We start from the raw sequence: 20,454 nt of genomic DNA on the forward strand, positions 1-20,454 counted from the left end.
CCTTACAGTACTTTCTTGTAGCCTGTATTTCCTTAGCTTGTTAAAGAAGGAAAGCTTTTCACCTGGTCATAGAAAGAAACCAGGTTGTTCAGGCATGCTTTACTCCTGGCGGATCTATGCTGGCCATTCCTGATCACCTTGTTTTCCTCTAGGTACTTTTTAATTGATCCCTTGAGGATATGCTCCTTGATCTTTCAGATACTGAGTTCAGACTGACTGTATTCCTTTGGATCCTCCATCTTCCTTTCTTAAGGATGGGCACTTTATTTGTCCTTTTCCAATCATCTGGGACCTCATGTAACCTTCACAAGTTCTGAATGAGGATAGTCAATGGTCATGGGTGGATTCAGGATTTCACACACCCCAGACCCTGCCACAGGAGCAGCAATGGGGCACTCAATTTTTTTGTTTAAGTTCTTCAAGCAAATTAAAAAAAAATGTTTCTTCCCTCTGTACCCAGCAGCATGTTCTATTCTCCTCCCACCCTTTCCTCTATTGCTGCTGCCCTGTTCTCAGCTGAGCTGGTGCTGAGGGTGGGGGCAGGCTCCAGAGTTGCCTCTACCACACTCCACCCAGGCTGCATGTGGAGTTGGGCTCAGCAAGAGACAGTGTCAGCAGTGGGCAGGTTCCTTTTCCCCTATATCTGCTGCTGGGCTTGCCAGAGAATACTTAGGAGTACCAGGCAGGGAGGAGGAACCCGCCCACTGCTGTTCCTGTCCCTGGCTGATCCTTGCTTCACATACAACCTGGCTGGAGTCAACAGGAGTGACTTGGGAGCTCTCCCCATCCCCTGCCTGGTCCCCCACCTGCTCTCCTGCCTCCACCCCCCATGGCTTCCCTGCCCAGACCCCGCTCCTGGTTCTTTAAAAGAAAAAAAAAAAAAGGCCCCACACACCACCTGCTGCAGCAGCCATGGGGGCTTCTGGGGGCTTGTGGCATAGTCCATCCTCCCCCCCCCCACACCACACAGGGTAGTGGGGGGCACTAGGGAGCGCCCCCCTACCCCCACCTGGCAGGAGCTGGTGAATGCGGGGCTATTTTTTTGGAGAGCCAGGCGGGGCAGCCGTTGATGGGGCTGGGAGAGCGGGTGGGGGATGGGACCTGTTTGAGTCAGAGATTTGTCCAATGGTGGTGGCCAAATCTCCGAATCAGATTTGGCTGAATTGATTCAAGACAATGATTCGAATCACCAAATCAAATCGCTGTCCCCTGAATCAGCTGAATCCAAAGCGAATGCTAGTCACTTTTCACAAGCCTACTATATTATTTAGTGGTCATGGTCACTGTCAAATTCCTTTCCACCTTTACATTTTCAATCAATTCCTCCTGATTTGTGAGCAACAAATCAAGAAGAGTTTCCTTCTCTAACCCTCCCTTGTTGGCCTTCCTACCAGCAAGCGCTTTTTTTGGTAAGCATTCCCTTTCTATGTCTATATTTGAAGTTATGTGACTTTGGAATCGTGTGTCAAAAAGCGTAAGAAAAGAAAATAAGTGGGGAACTGAAAGCATTTTTGGCTGCTGCTTATACAAATTAAGCAGAACTTTGAGAAACCCATGAAAACTACTTAGCATGTCAAAAAATTGTGTTTCTGTTACTGTTTAATAGCACCGAAAGTACCTGGATTAGTTCTGTAACAGATGCATTATTTGCAGACATTCTGTGCACTTCTGTACAGTTCTGTGGATTCCATACAGTTCTGTCAATGGATTAATAGAGCCATTATAAAGGGAAGAGCAGTACCTGAAATGTAATTTTTGCTTCTTCTATTGGGTTTATAACCCTAGATGATGATTTACTACTCAGAAAACCTGGAGATGGAAGTATATTGACTGTTGATTGTGACTATCTGGATTTTAAAACAAAATGTATATAAACAGAGCAGAAATATACATTAACTGCCATACACAGTATATGTATGTGTGTGTATATATATATGTATGTATATATATATATAATGTGTGTGTGGATTTGATTTCTGTGGGTAGTTATCTCTCTGCTGTTTTTCAGACTCTTCTGTTTTTTCTTTTCCTTTTCTCTTTTTTTTTTTAAACTGGAGACCCTGATTAGAGAGTGAAACAGATGAATCTCTGCTTCTTGCTTGGAGGCATGCCTTTTAATTCATTGTCCGTGTGCTCAATCTTTCAATTGTGGGAATGTATTTGTAATGATACACAGATAATATGTGCATATTTTAAAACAGGAATTGGCTGCCTGTTTATGTACTGTCTAGTAAGCAGAACGTTTAAGCAAATAACCTTACCTCATGCAACACTGTCTCCAGCTGTTTGATGGTGTCTCTTTCCTTCTGTGTGCAGGATAGAGCAACTAGCATGAATTGGGGTAGTGGACATGTCTCCAGCTCAGAAATAGTCATTCAACTGTATGCTTGTTTGCTTGTGTTTTGAATCACAATATATTTAAATTGCAAAGAAATTAAAAGAGAAAATTGAGATGGTGGAGAAATGTTGGTATTTATGCATGCATAACTGTAATTAATTACTAACTTGTTGGAAATTTTAGTTGATTTGGAAGGTAAGTCATGTTCTGTCTTCTTACAATACAAAGCATGATCTTCCAAGCTCCCTTCCAGCCCTAATGTCTACAAAACCTATGAACTCTATGAAAGCAACATTCCAAAAGAATTGAGAATGTAGTAATATTTCCTTGAGTACTAGGGGGACAACTGCCCTGCTCAATAAAGACATATGCATGACTTCTTGGCCATTACTATGCTATTCATCATGGTAGCATACCCTGGCATAAGACAGGATAGAATATGTTCTCTTCACCTCTTAAAAAGAAGGCAGTTAAAAAGCAGTATAAGTGCTAATAGCTGTGTTGGCTGTTAGCACTAGGTCTGTTAACCTCTGTGGTCCAATCACTGCGTTTGAACTGCATTAACAATCTCCTTATCAAAAAGACCTGTAGAATTTAATAGAAAATTATGTTCTTGTATGGGATTTTAGACCTGCCCTATAGATTTTAAAATTAATTATACAATAGTAAATCTGTGAGATGCTTCAAAATATATTAGAAATGCTAAATAAATATTGCATTGAATTCTCTAGGTTTAAAGGTATTTTTTTTCCTTTATTTTTCTTTTTTGATTCCTTCTTATTTTAAAAGTGCTATGTAATTTAAGATCACTGTAGAATGATTGGCTCTTAATTTTTGGCTCTTAAAAAGAAAACATTAATATACTGCCTATCCCATCCCTCTGAAAATCATGGTATCTAACTCGCAATTAAGTGAAAAACGTACCCAAAGATTAATAAAAATAGATGTAAATTTGCCACCAAATGATGATTATTATATATGGTTTTCCTAACTCAAGGTGCACTTCATATGTATGAGCAGAGCATGATAAAGGCACTCTATTCCAAGGCTTGGATATAAAGTGTAAACAAAAGTTTGTTCCTGAAACAGAAGCTTTTTGTTGCGTTATGTGTGCTTAGATTCTTTTATCTTTTTGCTACTGTGAGTACAAAATATATACTTTTTTATGGGCAGTAATATAATGTCTTTTCTGTTTGCATTTCTTTATCTGAACTGTTGTAATTCTGGACATGTCTATAAAATCATCTGTTCAATATTATCCATATTTGACAAACTGTATTTGTTACTTTTTTAAAATGTAAGTTTAAGTAATTCTCTCAGAAGTATCTGGAATAATGCCAATTAATTTACATAATGTTTCATCAAGTGCATAAGAAAATATATAGACCTTGAGGAAGAACCTTGACTCATCTTTAATCTGAATTGTTCCCAGTTGTGTAACAATGGCTTTTCTCTAAAAATGCTTTCCATATTAAATAGGCAAATGAAGTTGGACAAGCCTGACTCTGACTGCTGTAAAAGTAGGTTGTTATACTATGGGTTGCTCTTAAAATGTAATGATTATAGTAACACGCAGCTTTAGGATAGACAAGTTACATTAGTGCAAAGAGATAAATGGAAGTTGCCAGTATATACATTCTCATTATTTTTGGTTATCTGAACCCAAAAAGCTTCCTGAGAAAAGAGATGATAGCAATAAGGGAAGCCATTAGAGTTCAGTTTTTTTATATCAGTAACCCACATCTGTTGCTGTACATTGCCTATTAGCTAAATTTTAGAATAAGAGGTAAACTATTATTTGTTTTCAACATTTTTTCAGACCACTTCCTTTACAGTTTGATAGCATGAATCGAAGATCAAGTTTTGGTTTCACACTAATTAACTGCAAAATTGTATACATGCATGGCTGTATTTCTGTTTTTTCTTTCTTGATCTGGTGACAGTTGGCAGGTGCTAGCTCCCAGTAAGTAAGAGCTGTGAGCTATACTGTTCGGTAATTGGCATAGAAGTCCACTAAGGAAATTGCCTCCTCCTCTCATGCTACAGTATAGCTGTTTTAAGACAAGTTCTTTTTCTATTCCCTTTCCAGAGAAAACCGGCAATTATCCTGTTTCTCAAAGAAAGAGTGCATAGATATAAACAAAGTAAGGAAAGGTACTTGTCCTTAGAACTGCATGTGTTCATCTGAGCCAGCTAAAGGGCAGATGGCTTGCTTTCTCTGCTCATTTCATAGTTGAGCAAAGAGTGTTTGAAAGTTAAAGTGGATGACAGTTAGATAGCTGTGTTTGTGAAGACTGAATGACAAATTGTAATCTCATAAAGGAATTTGTGAGCTGCAGATAACCTCTCTTCCCATCTATATCCTGGGCACCACCAGGTGTTCACATTTTTTTTGTTTACTTTTAGAAAATAAAAAAGGGGTTGACTGCCATAATTTGCAAGGACAGAACGTGCCTGTTGCTCGCTTGGGGGTCTGAAATAAGTGTGAGACATCACAAGGACAGGGATAAGGGTAAAGGAAAATTAGTATGCTTATGTAAGTGGAGAGGAGTATTTAGAGGTCCTCGGTTACATGCACTGATTGTTCTGACTTCAGAATCAGCTGAAAAAAATGATTCCAAGTGTTTCACTAGTGTGAATGATGTCCATGATAAATTCCTGGTTTTGTACAACGTAAGTGTGACACCTTTCTCTCTTCTCGCTAAATAATTTAATTTTGGGATTTACTAACCTAGGATTTCATGATTAATTCAATTGGGGAATTCTTTACAAAATACAATTAATATCCTGACCTTACATTTAAACTACATAATTATATTCAAGTACCAGAGCACAGAGCTCTTTTCCCACAAGAGCTGTATTTGTGGATGCTAGAATGTTTCATTTGTAGTGCTTTGTGGCTCTCCATACATTTCATGTTGTTTCACACATTTTTAACAATGCAGTTTATTCCTTCCAATCCAGCCTGTGTTGTCTACAGGGCTCTTGTGCAGAAAGCTTTTCGTAAGATATAGAAAGAATTTGCCAAAGTTTAATCTTAGTAGAGCATTGTAGCTGCCATTCTACAACCTGCGTTCCTGTTTTCAGTTTTGTTAACAATTTACATGTTCTTGGTAACTGTATAAATGCACAGCCTGTGTTGAAGGCTAGGGGTAGAAATTACACATAAACCAGTAGAAGTGATTGGTAGGGATCCTGTTTTCCTCTGCTTAAAAATCCCAAGTTCTCTGATTTAAAACCCCCCAAATCCGTGTTTTTCCACGATTAAAATGAAACTCCACTGTATATAGGTATCAATATAGCACAATGTTTCACAGATGCACTTACAGTTTTAAAGTAATTTGAAAACCTACCAGTGCCTCAATCATTATAATAAAATAAATTTTAACTACATATATATTTTGGTGTTTGATTTTTTGTTTTTTTACACTGAAAATCAGTGCTTCCCCTGCCCCCTTCGCTCACCAGGACGTGGGTCCAGCTACAGCTGTCCTCCTGCTGCTTTGTATTGCTGAGCAATCCTGATATGCCGATGCCTTGCCTATGCTGTTGCCCCTCACTTCCAAGCCACAGTGCCCCCTGAGCCCTGCCTGTGCCCCTCACTCCTGACCCCTGCCTCAGACCCAGCCCTGCCAGAGGGGAACCCCAGCTGCCTCTGTTTTGCTCAGGCTGGAGTGCAGCAGCTGCAGCAACTCTGACTCACGTGGCCAGTGGTGGAGAGAGTCTGGCCCTGGCATGGGCTGGAGGGAGGAGGATGGGAGGCCTGTGGCACCCCCCGTCCTGGGCTGGGGCTCCTATGCCATGCCAGGTGGCCTGGCTATGGTCCCTGGGCAGTGTCTCCCAGCTGCCTTGCCCCTGCAACCATGGGCACCAGCCCTGGTGTTGCTGGCCTGGTCATGCAGCTCCCTGCCATCCCTGAAGGGCCTCTTACCCCACTTTGCTTCTGGAGGGGCTGGTGCCTCCCCTCCCACCCACCCTGCTGAAGCCCCAGTGCCCAGCCACTTTCCTCTAGCACTGGCAGACATCCACCTCCCCTTCACACATCCCTGCCACAAACGCACATGCCCTCCCCTCCACAGCCCCCTGGACAGTCCCCAAGCTCTGGCCTTCCAGCCCCTGCCCCTTATAGACTTACCTGCATCTAACTGCTGGGGCTAGTCCCACCACCCTGCCTGGCTGTATGCCAACCATGTGCATGTGGACATGCATGTGCATGTGGAGCCCCCTGCCTCCAATCACATTCCCCCCCCATTCCTCTCAGTTTTGAGCAGCTCCTTGAAGGCTGGAAGGCTGCCAGACTGCAAGGGGAAAGTCACTGTTTCTTGTGATTTTTCTCCTTGAAAGAAGAAAATCTGCATTTTTCTCTTTTGAATGAGAAAATCCGTGTTTTTCCGCAGCAAATTGAAAACCCGGCTCTCTGGTAACTGGAAAGTAGTTCAAATCTTTACCACAACAGAAGTTGAGTGTACATAAACCAATTTCAAAATAGCCCAAACCGGTTTAAGATAAACCTGGATGGATATAGTATCAGATCATAGCAGGCGCACCTTTCAGAGTTTGGGTTGAGTCCCAGGCTTGAGATTGTGCTGTTTTGATTGGTGGAGCCCATCCACCAATCAGGAGGCAGCAGGAGAAATAAAGTCACGCCCCTTTCCTGAGGGGAGGAGGAGAAGAGCTCCCCGAGACCTGATTGAAGGCTAAACTGTCAGGTCCAGAAGACTTCAGGGGTGGAGCCCTGGAGTGTATAAAAGAAGCTGCATGCCCAGCATGAGGGGAGATGTGGCGAGGGACTCGAGAAGAGCGGAGCCAAGTAACGCTGGGGAGCTCTCCCCCAGCAGGCAATAGGCCCAAGGTTCCTGAAGCTGCCACTGAAGGAGCAGCCTTGGGAGTGGTGCGAGACTGCTCGGGCTGTTGACGGTGCACAGGGACGATGTGCGGAGACCTGGCCCTGGGAGTGATGTGAGACTGCTTGGGCCCATCACAGTGCGTGGAGCCCAAGCTTTAGAAGCCGCAAGCAGTGGCTCGAGCCTGTAACCCTGACAGGGCCAGTGGGCTACTCAGTGCACAGGGCAACGCACAGGGAAAAGGCCTTGGGGCTGCAGTGAGGCGGCTCAGGCCCCATCTCCCGGCAAGCAGCTAGATCCAACAGTGCGCAGGGCGGCACACAGGCCTGAGCCTTGGGCACCAGGGAGCAGTGGAGGCTGCTTGGGTTAGCCACCTGGCGTGAGGACAGCCGGTCAGAGCCTGAAGGGCCCGGCCTGTGCTAAGAGAGCCCTCAGTGCCGGGTCAGGTCATGGGGAAAGGGTAGTGCTGCAGTGTGAGGCCCAGCACCAAGGAACCAGCAGCAGTTGTGCAGCAGCTGAGAGGAGCTGAGCCCTCAGTACCCAGGGTGGGGCACAGGGTGAGGAGGAACCCAGTGGTGTGGGAGAGGCCTGGAGAGGCGCTCCAGCAGAGGAGACCCCATTGAGCTGTGCCCTTACCACTGCCACCTTTGGGTCCCACAGGGGAAAGCTGTTTGGGGCAGGCAAACCCAGAGAAGGGGCTGAGTGAGCAGCCCCCTGCCTAGTCAAGGCCCTAAGGGGAGGAGCCCCTGGTGGTTCCTGGATACCCCGCAAGGGACCCCATTGGAAGGAGGACTATATCTTGCCATGGGTCAGGGACTATATTAAGGACTAGATGTTATTAAGATTGTCCATGTTTGTGCCTTCAACTTTGTAATTGAAATGTTGTATTGTGATGTTGTAAATAGTTATTTAGGGTTTGACCTTGGTTATTGGTTCGTGTTCACTATAAATATATGTATATGATATTTAGTTTTATGTTTATGTATATTATAACAATAAATTGTATATAGTTACAAACTTTGGGCTTGGGCTAACTCTATAGAGGAAAGAGGGATCTGCTTGAAATTCTGGAATCCCTCTCACAGCACCCCTTCCTGTCTACCCATCCCTTCCTATTGAGAATAGGGCACACCCTTGGGTGTACGTGGGTTACAAGACTTAACTGATTTAGGTTAAATTGGCTTATTGAATTTCTGTCCCAGATTCCCTCTATATTCAAGTTAATTTACAGTCCTCCAGCATCCCAGGATGTTTTACACCTCCCCTGCAAACCGTGCCCTGCAGGAAGGGCAGGCTAGCCTTGGCTCAAGCTGTCTGCCCCAGGAGAGCAGGACAGTGGTCTAGAGCCCCACAGCTTCTGGCCTGAGCTACTGCAGGCATGTGGCTGCATTTCTAGAATAAACAATGAATATCTGTTCACTTGCTTATTGGCTCAATCTGTGCAGCTTAGACTAACCTGCAAAGATTGAATTGATTCAGCCTTGGGCTTTTTGACTGTCTGTACTTAGCCATGCAGTTATATTTTAACTTTACTTAAAAATTGTTAATTATATAAAAATTACATTAATGCCAGATCGCTGTCAGGAAGGGATCTGACATAACATTGTGATGCTAATGACTTTTTAAAAAAATGAATGACTGTCGCCCAGGGATCAGGTAAATGAGGCAAGGATTAACCAAGTGTGTATTCCAGAATTAAAGGGCATCTTTACCACATGCTTTGGGATGGAGTGGGGTGAGGGCTTTTTACTTAGAGCAGCTCTTGGAGCTCCTCCAATTAAAGAGCCCGCTATGTCATGTATTCAGCATCCTGCACTTCAAAATAGCACTGGGGGCTCTAACTAAAGCTGGTTCAATGAGCTTTAGTTAAAGCGCCCTGTCACCATTTTGAAGTGTGGGGACACTGAATGCAGAGACTGTTGGAGTGTACTAATTAGCACACTCCAGCAGACTTGTTCAATCGAGTCTGCTCCACATGTGTTGGAGCAGATGTCCGGCATGTTTATAGGTGCCCAAAGACTAAAAGTATAACAGATAATTCTAAAATCAGTAGAGCATCTACAGGATTCAAAAATTGTACTGTCATACATCTTCATGTGTCCTGACTGTGCAGTCTTACTACAGGTTGTTTAGCAATACAGGATTATTTGACATTACCAGATACATGTGATGTATATTTTTGATAATTATGGTCAGGTAAATGCAGAAAGCAGAGTAAGCATAATTATGCCACTAATGAAACCAGTTGCATAAAGTAACATTTATATTAAACGAAGTGTTTGTAGTAACAGTGCTTCAGTTTTGTCCTCAAAGGACCACTTAAATGTCCACGCCTTGGCCACTTTAAGACAAAGAACAGAAATACTCTTTAGGGCTAATTGTGATATGGTAAACCATCTACTAAGGACTGGACTGAGACTATCATGTTACTGCATGGTCTATAAAACTGCAATAACCTGCAAATGCTAATGACATATCCCTTCACTGCCCTCCTAAAGGATGAAGGCTATATTTATAGTTATCTATACCTGTGTTTGAAAGATGGTCAAGATACATTGTTTCTAATCTTTTTTTTTTTTTTTAAGTGTCTTCGCTACTCTAGCATGTTCCGTTTTAGTATACCATCATATTCATTAATACATCATACTTTTTTAAAGTTTTTTTTAAACTTGGTGTAAAAGATTGTGGAGCCATTATATAGGAGTTCATCTGTGCCCATTTAAAATCTATTATACTAGCTCCTTAGAATACAAGAGAAAATGTACAGGCAGCCTGTAGTTGTATTGTCATTAAATGAGCATATTCACATTAATCCTGCCTAAATCACAATTTATGGGTGACTAATCACACTGAGATTTCTCTGTGTGAATCAAACCCATTTTCTTGTTATTTTAGAATAAAAAGTAACTATTTTTAATTGAATTAGGCTATTTAAGGTTGGGAATGAACCAGTTTATGAGTTGATTTCTTACATTTGTAATGTTTATTTCTGGAATATGTTCATACCTGGTTAATCCATGCTCTATTTATCCTTATAGTTGGAAGATAAAAATTCTCTCTTTTAAAAAAAAAAATTATCATCATCAAAATCTTGTGTCATAGCCCTTCCTGACAGCCAATCTGGCATGTGGAATAGAAAATAAAATTAAGGAGGGTTATAATATTCTGCTGCTTCTAGACCCTTAAAACTGACAGTCACACCCAATCATTGATGGTGAAAAACTGTTCTGATCCAGTACAGCCATCAGGGAGGACACTGGAGTAAGAAAGGTTTGGAGAATGAGTGGCTATGCATTCAGAAAGCCAATGATATTGAGAAAGGGTAACTGCAGACAAATGTCCAATAAAAGGCAAAATAATTTGGGCTCTTATCATTGGCTTTTCTGTTGGCTGCTATGGCCTCCACATTTATATATATTATTAATGGAGTGTTAATTGTTTGTGGTGTTTGATTTTAGTTGGTATTGTAGTCTTTATTTTTTAGTATATGTAGCATATATTTTGTGTACTTGTGTAATTTTTTTAATGTAAAGTCTGTAGTTGCAAACCTCGTCATGCAGTGGGACATAACCTTGTAACTTGGACCTATGTCATCTGAGTAGAGTTGGGTAATTAAGATCTGTTTCTTACCAGCACTCTAGCACGTGACTTCTTTCTTAGATGAGCAGAGAGAGGTAGTTAAGAGTGTTAGTTTTGAGTCAAGCAGAAAGCAGGGTAGAGGTGCACCTTATAACTGATGCAGTTAGTCTAACACCCTTACTCTGCCTTCTTTCCAATAGTTGACTTTCTCAGTTGTAAGGTAGAGTACTGTAGCTATATTGATATGAACGTTTTAAAAGGTGCTCAGATTTGGTTGACTTAGCAGAAAATGCCATATTTGGGATACATTGCTCTTGTGAACTTTGATTTGTATTTTGCAGTGTCCCACTGCTTTCTAAGAAAATATGATCGAACACTGAAGCAAATTGCATTTGAGCCATGTGATAATGTAGGAGGCAGTTCAGTACTTGCATTTTGAATTTTCATCTGGCTGGAAGTGGAATAAAATATGCTATTAGGCTAAAACGGTGAAAGAGTCTACTGATATAAGGTACTTATATTCTTGTGCTAAACTAAGAACAAGTTGAACTCTTCACTTCTAAATATTAGTACCATAATTAAAATTATGTGCTCTGCACCTTCAAAGAAGTCAAATGTTTAGGTACCTTGATTTTGGGGGTGTGAAAAAAGTGGCCATTCTTGTAAATGTTAGCTTTACAACAATTCAGTTGTGTTATCATTGTTACATAATGTAGGGCAGACATGGTATTTCAGTCCTTTTTTTGGTTAATGCTTTTTTATGCATCTTAAACAGCTCTGCAGCAGGGGTGTGCAAAATGGCTATGTTTCGTTTCCATTTTGGATTCGGCTGTTTCGGAGGGACAGTGATTTGTTTTGGAGTTTCAGATCACTGTTCTGTTTCAATTCAGCTGAATCTGTTTCAGAGTTTTGATGCTGTTTTGGCAGTGATTCTGAGATTAGGTTTGGCCGGGGAGAGACAGGCACGGCTGGGCGGCTGCATGTTCTCCCACAGCTCCTCCTCTGTGTCTTCCTCTCCCTGGGTGGGGGGGAGCTGCGAGAGAAGCCCCCCATGGCTGCTCTGCCTGGACCCATGCCCCACCCATCCCCAGGCTTCCAGCAATTAAAATAAAAAAAAAAAAGCCCTGCATTCACCAGCTACAGCAGCAGTGATCAGGCTCTGGGGGCTTGTGGCAGAGCCTCCCCCTGCACAGCAAGGGGCAGTCGGGATTGCCCCCCCTGTGTGGCAGCTGCCACATGGTGCGGGTGCTCTGGGAGTGCACTGTCTGAGAGCTGGGGCTGAGCAGCTGCTGGGCTCCTGCTGACAGGTGGAGCTACCCCAGCTCCCAGATGGTGTGCGGTGCCCTGCTGAGCTGCGCTGTACCCTCGCAATGTGACAGTAGCTGCACGGCTGCCAAGTGGGGTGGGGGCAAGCCCCACTGCGTGGGGGGGTGGCTCTACCATGAGCCCCCAGAAGCCCGGATTGCTGTTGCTACAGCTGGTGAGTGCGGGGTTTTTATTTTATTTTATTTTTTTTAAGTGCCAGGAGGCTGGGGGTGGGTGGGGGATGGGGCTGGGTAGTGCAGCCATGGGGGTTTCTCCTGCAGCTCCTCCAGCTGTGCCTGCCTCTGCCCCCGGGGGGCAACAACTGGAGAAGCCCCCATGGTTACTCTGTCTGGCCCCATCCCCAGCCTCCCAGCACTTTAAAAGGAGGGCTGTGGGGCTGTGCCAGTCTCTTCCACTGGGGCGCGAGTCCCTGGATCTACATGCAAGATGACAGCAGGCTGGCGTCCCTCTCCCAGAGCACTGGGATTGGGAGGGACCTCAGGAACAGATCGCAGACACTGGCCAGCTACAGATGTCAATATTGGAGCAGTCCTTGCCTTCCCCCTCCCCCCTCCCTCTTCTGAGTTTCTGTTTTCCCGCAAGCCTGTCTCCAAAACATCCAAAACGTTTCTGAAATGTTTCAAATGGGTTTGTTTCAGAGATGTTCCAGAGCCTTCTGTTTCATTTTGAAATGAAATGGCTGCCGAAGTTTCGCACAACCCTACTCTGCAGTCTCTGCAGGTAATTAAGCAATATATGGGTTTGTCTGTTCTAGTTGATGAAGGAGTTCTTTATATTTCTGCGGGCACTGCTTTGAACCTTGCAGTTAAAGGTGAGTTCTGTTTTAAGCCAGGGATTCCACCTTTTTCTGGATGATAGAATATATTTTTCCTAATAAATGTATGGTAATTTTTATCGAGTAAACTTTTGGAGTTGTTTGATAATGTTTAAATTAAAATTGATTTAAAATATATAATCTTTAAGAAGGTAAGCATTTGTGTTGGGCTTTGTTCTCAATTAAAATATGAATGGAATAAAACACTTCAAAATTCTGTTTATCTAAAATTAAAATATTGCACATAACGATTTAAATAAATTATCAGACATCATTTATTTAACTTAGTAGTCGAGTAACAGGAAGTTCAGGTCAGCAGCTCAGATAACTTAAGTAGTGCTGCTATAACATTAAGTATAACTCAGTCAATTGCCAGTCTTTCTCTGACATGTTATTTTTATTTAACAATTCATGAGTATAGAGGAGGGGGAAATAAATGTCTATAAAATTACTATCTCATAATCTGAAATCATAAACATTAAAATGTCTTAAACATGCTTATGATGTTATTATGTGATATAATTGTAGGGCGCGTTTATAGTTGCTTTGGTGCCTTTACTGTACGTTTTTGTATGCTTCCATCCTTAAAGTATGAACTTCACTCTTAATTTCCTGTTCTTGATTTTGGAATGTTTACAGCATTTCTATAGTACTTTTTGATCTTAAATACTCTCAAAGTTAATCCAAAAGTGGTGGGAGGTTTTTGTATTTGTCTTGAGTTATTAAACCATTGATTCCCAGAAGGTGCGCAGCCAGAGCGGTGGAAGTGTGCCATGAAAAATGGGCAGGATCAGGCCCCAACTGGGGCTGCTCTGCATGGCAGGATCTGGCCCATGGACCAGTGAAAGAAGTATGCCAACAATTTTAATCCTGAAAAAAGCTTCCTCCAGATATCAGAATTTTGGGTGACGCTCTATTAAAGAGTTGCAGCAGCACACTGGTTATTAATACTAAAGATCATGATTTATATTACCAGTACTGTAGCTAGAGCAGGGTGTGGGGGGCAACTATTCCAGGTGGTGACTTAGTTGCTGCTGCCCCTGTGTGTTGCAGCTGCCCCATTAGTTCAGCTGCTTCACTCTAGTAACTACAGATATATAGACACAGAATCTAGCATCAAATAGATAAAACTACCCTAGACCCCATTTATAGAGAATTATATGATTATTTGTTCATTCCAAAATAGCTTAATGTGTTATTTGTAAATGATCAATTTCAGAGGTATGGGAAAAATATTGCTAACTGTTCAGTTTAGAAACTAAGAGATTACATATACCTTCAAGCTGTAGTTCGAGTACTGCAGTACATGAACAGGTCAAGTGAATGAATGATATCCTATGAGATTTGTATCTGCAACTGCCCACAGATATATTGTATTTATTTTAGCAGAAAACAGTGTTGCTTTTTTCTCAGTGTAAATGAGTGGCAGAAAGGCAAGGTAGAGTAGATAGACACCTAACAATTTATTGATATTAGCAGTTACCAGCAAGGGAAGAAATTGCAAAGCTTCTTACTGGATATTGCTGTTGGGCATTCAGAATAATCCTTGTTCTAATAAGGAGTCAAAGAACAGGAGGGTGATAAGAACAGCCTTTAGGTTTTTCCCGTGTTAAACTGTTCCAGCCTTTTAATATCAGGAAATTTATAAGCATACAAGCTCAGGCACTCTCCCTTCCAAAAAAAAATAATGGGGGCGGGGCGGGGCGGAGAAGGCAAAGGGAAGAGAGAGAAATTGTAGGGTGCACAAAAAACAAAACAGAGTTAGTGCACTTCTATATCCTACAATGAATAGCCTCATTAGACCATCCAAATTGGGGAAGCTACTTTGAGCCCTTGGCTGGATTAAGAAGATTTGGTCATTAGCATAGGAAATAGGAAGAAAACCCTGACATTACAGTGGCTCCTGAATATCCCAAACCACAGAACTCCTTTAAAGGCAAATTTTCTGGAAAATGTTTGCTGCACATGGTTGTTTATCTTCTTTAAACTGTCTTAGTAGCTCAGCTTGGTTTACAACGGCCCTTTCAAAATCTCACTAGATACCAACCAGACAGGGACTGCCAGATTTGTTATCTTTATGGGTGTGCTGCAAAACTCCTTTTTTTTTTTTTTTTTCCTCCCCTGTGTTTGCTATGAGAGGTGGTTTGTGTGGTCATAGCAGTAATTTTTTTTCATTTCATTTCATTTTCTTTTCTTTTTTTTTTTCTTTTTTTTTTTTTTGGATGGATCATAATAAACAAAAAAAAATTCAGTTTGGTAGTGAATTTTTAATCCTATTTTTGCATTTAGTACCTGCAGCCAGTGAAAGTGTGTTTTGTTATTGAAAGAAAAAGATGATGAGATTTATGTGAGGGTATGTAAGGACAAAAATCAGAAAAGGTTTTAAATAATTATCATGGTTTTTAAAGAAAATGGAAATGTATATCATAAAATGTATCTAGACTTTCCACTCTAGGTTGGAAGTACATCAGTAGAAGAGTTTTGGAGATTTTAACCAAAGGTCTTATAGCTCTTTCCTTAAAAGACTAGAAACTGTTTTATTTTGAGGTCCATATAATATATTTAGTTTGTGTTATTAACATGAGCATTCTTTATTATCTAAATTTTTTTAGATTTTATTCAAGGATTTTAATAGTTGTTCAAATGATCTCTATACTGACAAATTTGGATCACTGTCTGCACAGTATAGGCAAGGATGGTCTTTTGTAAGGGATTGTCGTTCAAGTATTAATACTGAGAATTGTGGATTATGTTATTTTTCTTGCTTATACTTTAGGTAATGATGTAGCTCCTGAGAACAGTCTTTTTGTTATCATTGGAGGCACTAAATGAGCCCTGTAAGATCTAAGTAGGTCATTTTTTTTTATGTTCTGTTTTGAATTTATCACCCAATAAAATAATAAAAAAGTCGATGTGTATTGAAACCTCAGGGCATCATTTGCTGGTACAGATACTGTCATGAGGTATAGTCTGGCAAGTCCCTGATTAAATATTTGCATGATTGGATTTTATGAGAAAAGAGGTGATGGTTATGTTTCCTACTCACATTTATGTAGGATTCTAGTCAAACAAATATTTTTTGCCCTTGACACTTTTATAGACTAATGTTGAATTTGGTCGAGTCTTTTGTCTCTAGAGATTTTGCTTTTTTATGTTAAAAAAAAAAATACAAAAAAAAAAAAAGCTCACCTTTTTAATGAAATGACTGCCCCCAGAGAGAGCAACATTAGAGAATATTAAAAAAAAATGGTCACTGGTTCATTTAGCCTACCCCTCAAACTAGGCAGGGTTTGTTTGTTTTTTCTTTTTAAAGAAAAAGTGTATCAGTTAAAAACAATAAAAAATTTAGTTCAAGTTTTCAAAATCTGGTGGATAAAGATACTTAATTCTTCATTTATTAATTTGTCACCCAAGGAAGTAATTGAGTTCTCAAAAGTACTGAAGCACTGAGCAGCTTCCATTGATTATATTCTTTAATTTTTACATTTTTTGTATTCTTGCAATTCTCAATCCTCTCTCTCTCTCTCTCTCTCATGCACACACACATGTACATACCTTCCTTCTCTCCCTCCCTCTCCTCAAAATACAAAACAAAACCCAGCCTCTCCCTGTCTGCTCCCTAAAATAACAATTTATGAGTATTTCTTTCCCTAGTATTTTAATTAAAACAATAGATCAGTTTTGCAATTTATCATATTATTACAGAATCAAAGAAAATGGGGCTGGATTGGGCCTCAGGAAGTTGGTTATCTAGACCAGTCCCCTGCTTAAGGAAGGATCATCCCAGCCAAATGTTTGTGAAACAATATACCTGTTCTTGTATTTACACGTAAGTAATTGATTGCACTTAGGTCCTATTCTATGAACTTAAGCATAGATTTATTTAACCACTAGTTATAATGTTAAGCAGATGTGCATTTACAGAGCTGGCTTCAGTAAATATTTCTGTTAATAATGCATAATATATAATTAATGTGATATTAGTTTATATTAAAATAATCTTATAGCAATGTGTGAGGCACAAACGGTGTATAAAATGTTACAGAAACTTTATGAACTTCTAGAATTTTAGAAGAATCTAATTTTTTTTTTAGAAAAGTGTCGTAATAAGAAAACTCATATTCCTGTATCATTATGTTGACTACTCAGCAAAGGAAAGAGACAAAGGCCATGTAAAGACAATAAGTTTCTATTGAGAGAATCACCATTCTCCTAGTAGAAAACAAAAGTGTACAAATATTTAAGCTTTTTGTCTTTGAGCAAAAAGGCCACTCAGGGACAAAAATAACCTGGGAATTACAAGGGTTAAATCACTCCTGGGAGAATGTCTTCCAAGAGACTAAATGTCCTCTGGCTTAATTCCCCCTGGAGATTAGGAGGAGTGGAGCTGGAGGAAAGTCTCCCATGCTTTCCCTAGACCAGGGTCACCCCACAGCAGAGAAAGTGCAAGCAGCAGCTGCTTCCTTTTCCTGTAGAGGGGAGGGGAGAAGCAGCTACAGCTGCTCCCTGCCTGCTTCTCATACTGGAGTTCCCTTTGTGATAAGCAGGCAGGAGTTGTGCCATGCTGCTCCCTCTGCTCAGCTCCTGGGCACCAGGAGGCAAGTGCAGGGAGTGCTGCTATCTTCCTGCTTCCATGTGCTCTCCCCTTCCTTCCCCCCGCTCCCAACTCAACTGAGTAGCAAGGGTAGGCTCTTGGCCCTGCCGGCTTTCCCTTGCTCTTCCCTGCTGCTCACCTGAGCAGCCAGAACAGATTTAAAAGCCAGAGGGACTGGGAGCCTGTCTTGGGGAAAGCTTCCATTCTGTCTTTTAGCCCCTCCAGCTTCCCTTTGCCCCCCCAGTTACTTAGCTGAGTGGCAGGGGTAGTGATTTTTTTAAGAGCCACAGGGGTGGAATCCTGGTGTGCAGAGACTTTCCCTAAGGCTGACTCCCAGACCTGCAAACTTCCCCTTGCTGTCCAGCTGTCCCAGAATAGAGGGGCAAGGCAGACTGCTGTGCTACAGTGACAGGGCTTGGGAGCGTTGCCATTCTGGCATAATGCCCTTGCCTCACTCTGCACTGCTGTGGTTCAGCCCAGAGCAGGGTGGGGCAAGGCAGGCTACCCTGCCCCTACAGCAAGGCTCTGAAAGCTTTGCTGGGTGACTGAGTCTCCTCTCTTGCTTGCTCTGAGGGCCTTATGGCTAAGGTCAAGCAAAACTTGGGGGGCCTCCGGGCTGGGGCCTGCAAGTAGGATGCCCGTCAAAGGTTTTGGAAACATCTGAAGCCCCAGGTGTGAGTGGAGGATGTTTGCCAGTAGGAGAGCCACTTATGGTTCTGAACACTTGTATTTGGCATTAGTTTTGGCTAAGTTGGCCATGGATACAAATTACATTAAAAAAACAAACCTGCAAAAAACTTCCTACCCAACCCCCTTCCTTCACCACTCTGGGTCAGCCTGGAGGAGTGCAAGGAGCATGGCTGTTCTCCTGATTGGCAGGATGGAAGGGCATTCTCCTGGGGCTGGAGCCATCCAACTATCTGTAACAACTGCTGCTTTTCCACAGTTGCCAACTGCTACTTGATGGTCTGCCACCTTCCCAGGCAGGTTAGAGGACAAATTTTCAGTTAATTGGCTGCCCTAAGGGTGGGGGTGGCACAGGAAAAGGCCCTCTTGCACCTCCTGGCTGAAGAGCTTGCCTATAGAGCTCTCCAGCAATGGGGCTGGAGGAATGTCTGTCTAGTCCAGTTCCTAGGTTTCTTTTCTACCAAAAGAAATTTCTTCCAGTAGAAATGAATGTTTGTGTGGAGCCACAGTTGAGACATGGATAACAGATAAAGTAACTTAACAGAAAATGTTAGTGACAAAATAAAAGTAATTTAAAATTACAGATAATAAACATTCAAAAATATTTCAGTAGATTATCACAGATTAGCCATGGGTAGAGGATAAAATTGTGTTTCCATTTTCTCATCTGCTATTATGGCTCTTAGCTTCAAGCTGGTCAGAATTTTACTTAATGGTGAAGCCCAAGGATGGTCCCAGCCTACTCAGAGCTGATGATTGAGTGGTGTCAGGTGAGATAAAAATAGAGATTGATATGAATGGCCAATGATGACATACTACTTTGTTACAGTAGGTCCTGGAGGTCCAATTAAGGTTATACTCCCATGTTATTGTTTAAAAAACAGCAGCTGCCCACTCCGCCCCACATGGATCATGTCCCAGGAGTTTGAGGCTATGTACAAAAATCTTTCCCAGAGCTGGCAAAAGATCCTGTTTAAAATACATTAGTTTATCTTTTAATATTTGGTACAGCAATTTTTTGTGTCTTTTCAACTTCTAATCAACAATTCTGTTATAACAGAATAATATTAAGAGTGGACAGGTGTAGTATTTGGGGTTACTTGAGCTTCAGTAACTTTATAGTTATGCTGTAATTGTCGGAATCTTATACTCAATCTTTTATTCCCATCCAGTGTTACCATTTTTCTTAATGAAGAAGGCAGGACTCATTCAGAGAAACATGAGGTTTTGTATGTTGCAGCCTACGTCATCAAATGCTATGAATGGATATGCAGAGAGCTGGAGCACTAAACAGAAAGGAATAAAGTTACTTAAATACAAAGGCTAGAGAAAGGGCAAGGAAAGAGGAGGCACTTCTGAGAGGGGCACAGGTGCTTTGAAGAAATCAAAAGGCGAAAATAAAGTGGTTGACCCAGTGAGAAACATAAGTGTTATAAAACTAGCCCAGGTAATGGGATAAGAATTCAGAGTATTTGATGAGATTTGATCATACTTAGCATGATCCAGTTTGTGGATACCTTCTTGTTCCATAATTTTTAATTCAATTAGTTTTTAAAATGTTGTTTAAGCACAGCTACTCTGAGGTCAGTGAAGGCATGTTCAGTCAGGGTCAAGCGTTCTGCCACAGACTCTTGTATCTTTGTGCAGTTTATGTAAAAATGGGGTCTATTTATTCTCCAGGTAAGAATTGCCGCGGAGAATAAATAGACCCCATTTTTACATAAACTGCACAAATTTTTCATAAATTAAAAAAATTTTAATGTACTATTTTAATGCACTATTTTTTATTTAATGCACTATTTTTTTTTATAAATAGACCCCATAAAATTCCTGGCTAGTCTAAGCATGTTTCACTTTCCCGCTTAGGTCCAGTATTGGAGTGGGGGAGATCAGTTGCCCTCTGCTATGGCTACCTCTTGGATATTTGGGCTCCAATCTAAATCTCTCCCTGCTAAACTACAGTTTAGCCCTTTACTGATTGTAAAACCCATGCATCCAGGGCTTCCAACCCAAGATCATCTCAGCTCTTTGAGCAAGGCACCTGAACCTGACTAGGCTCCTGAGAGGGATGGAAGTACTCCTCAAATACTGGGTTTCTAGTACTGTTCCACTTAACCCCGGGCAATTGTATTCACTCTCTTGCTACTGTTGAATTCTTAGCATTTAAACAATAAATGTTCAAATCCACAGACTAAATATAACATTCCCAAAATTAATACTGGTTATTCCCATGTATGTCATGGTAACAGTTCATCTTTTTGCTTTTATTTAT

The 20,454-nt window shown here is 41.4% G+C and overlaps 1 protein-coding gene across 11 annotated transcripts in view; it reads left to right on the top strand.

Moving 5' to 3' along the window:
- Nucleotides 1–20,454, top strand: part of CNTN1 (contactin 1) — a 470,483-nt gene that overhangs the window by 13,577 nt on the left and 436,452 nt on the right. For 2 of the 11 annotated variants that reach the window (XM_059726003.1, XM_059726007.1), the window contains exon 2: nt 12,726–12,807. The exons of 7 other annotated variants lie outside the window; for them this stretch is intronic. The gene's annotated coding sequence lies outside the window, so the exon portion shown is untranslated. Of the gene's footprint in view, nt 1–12,725; nt 12,808–16,619; nt 16,731–20,454 lie in introns of those variants that run through there. 2 more of the 11 variants (XM_059726005.1, XM_059726010.1) reach the window with 1 other exon arrangement.

The sequence above is a fragment of the Alligator mississippiensis genome, chromosome 4 (genome assembly GCF_030867095.1).
Source record: "Alligator mississippiensis isolate rAllMis1 chromosome 4, rAllMis1, whole genome shotgun sequence".
In the NCBI taxonomy this organism is placed as follows: Eukaryota; Metazoa; Chordata; order Crocodylia; family Alligatoridae; genus Alligator; species Alligator mississippiensis.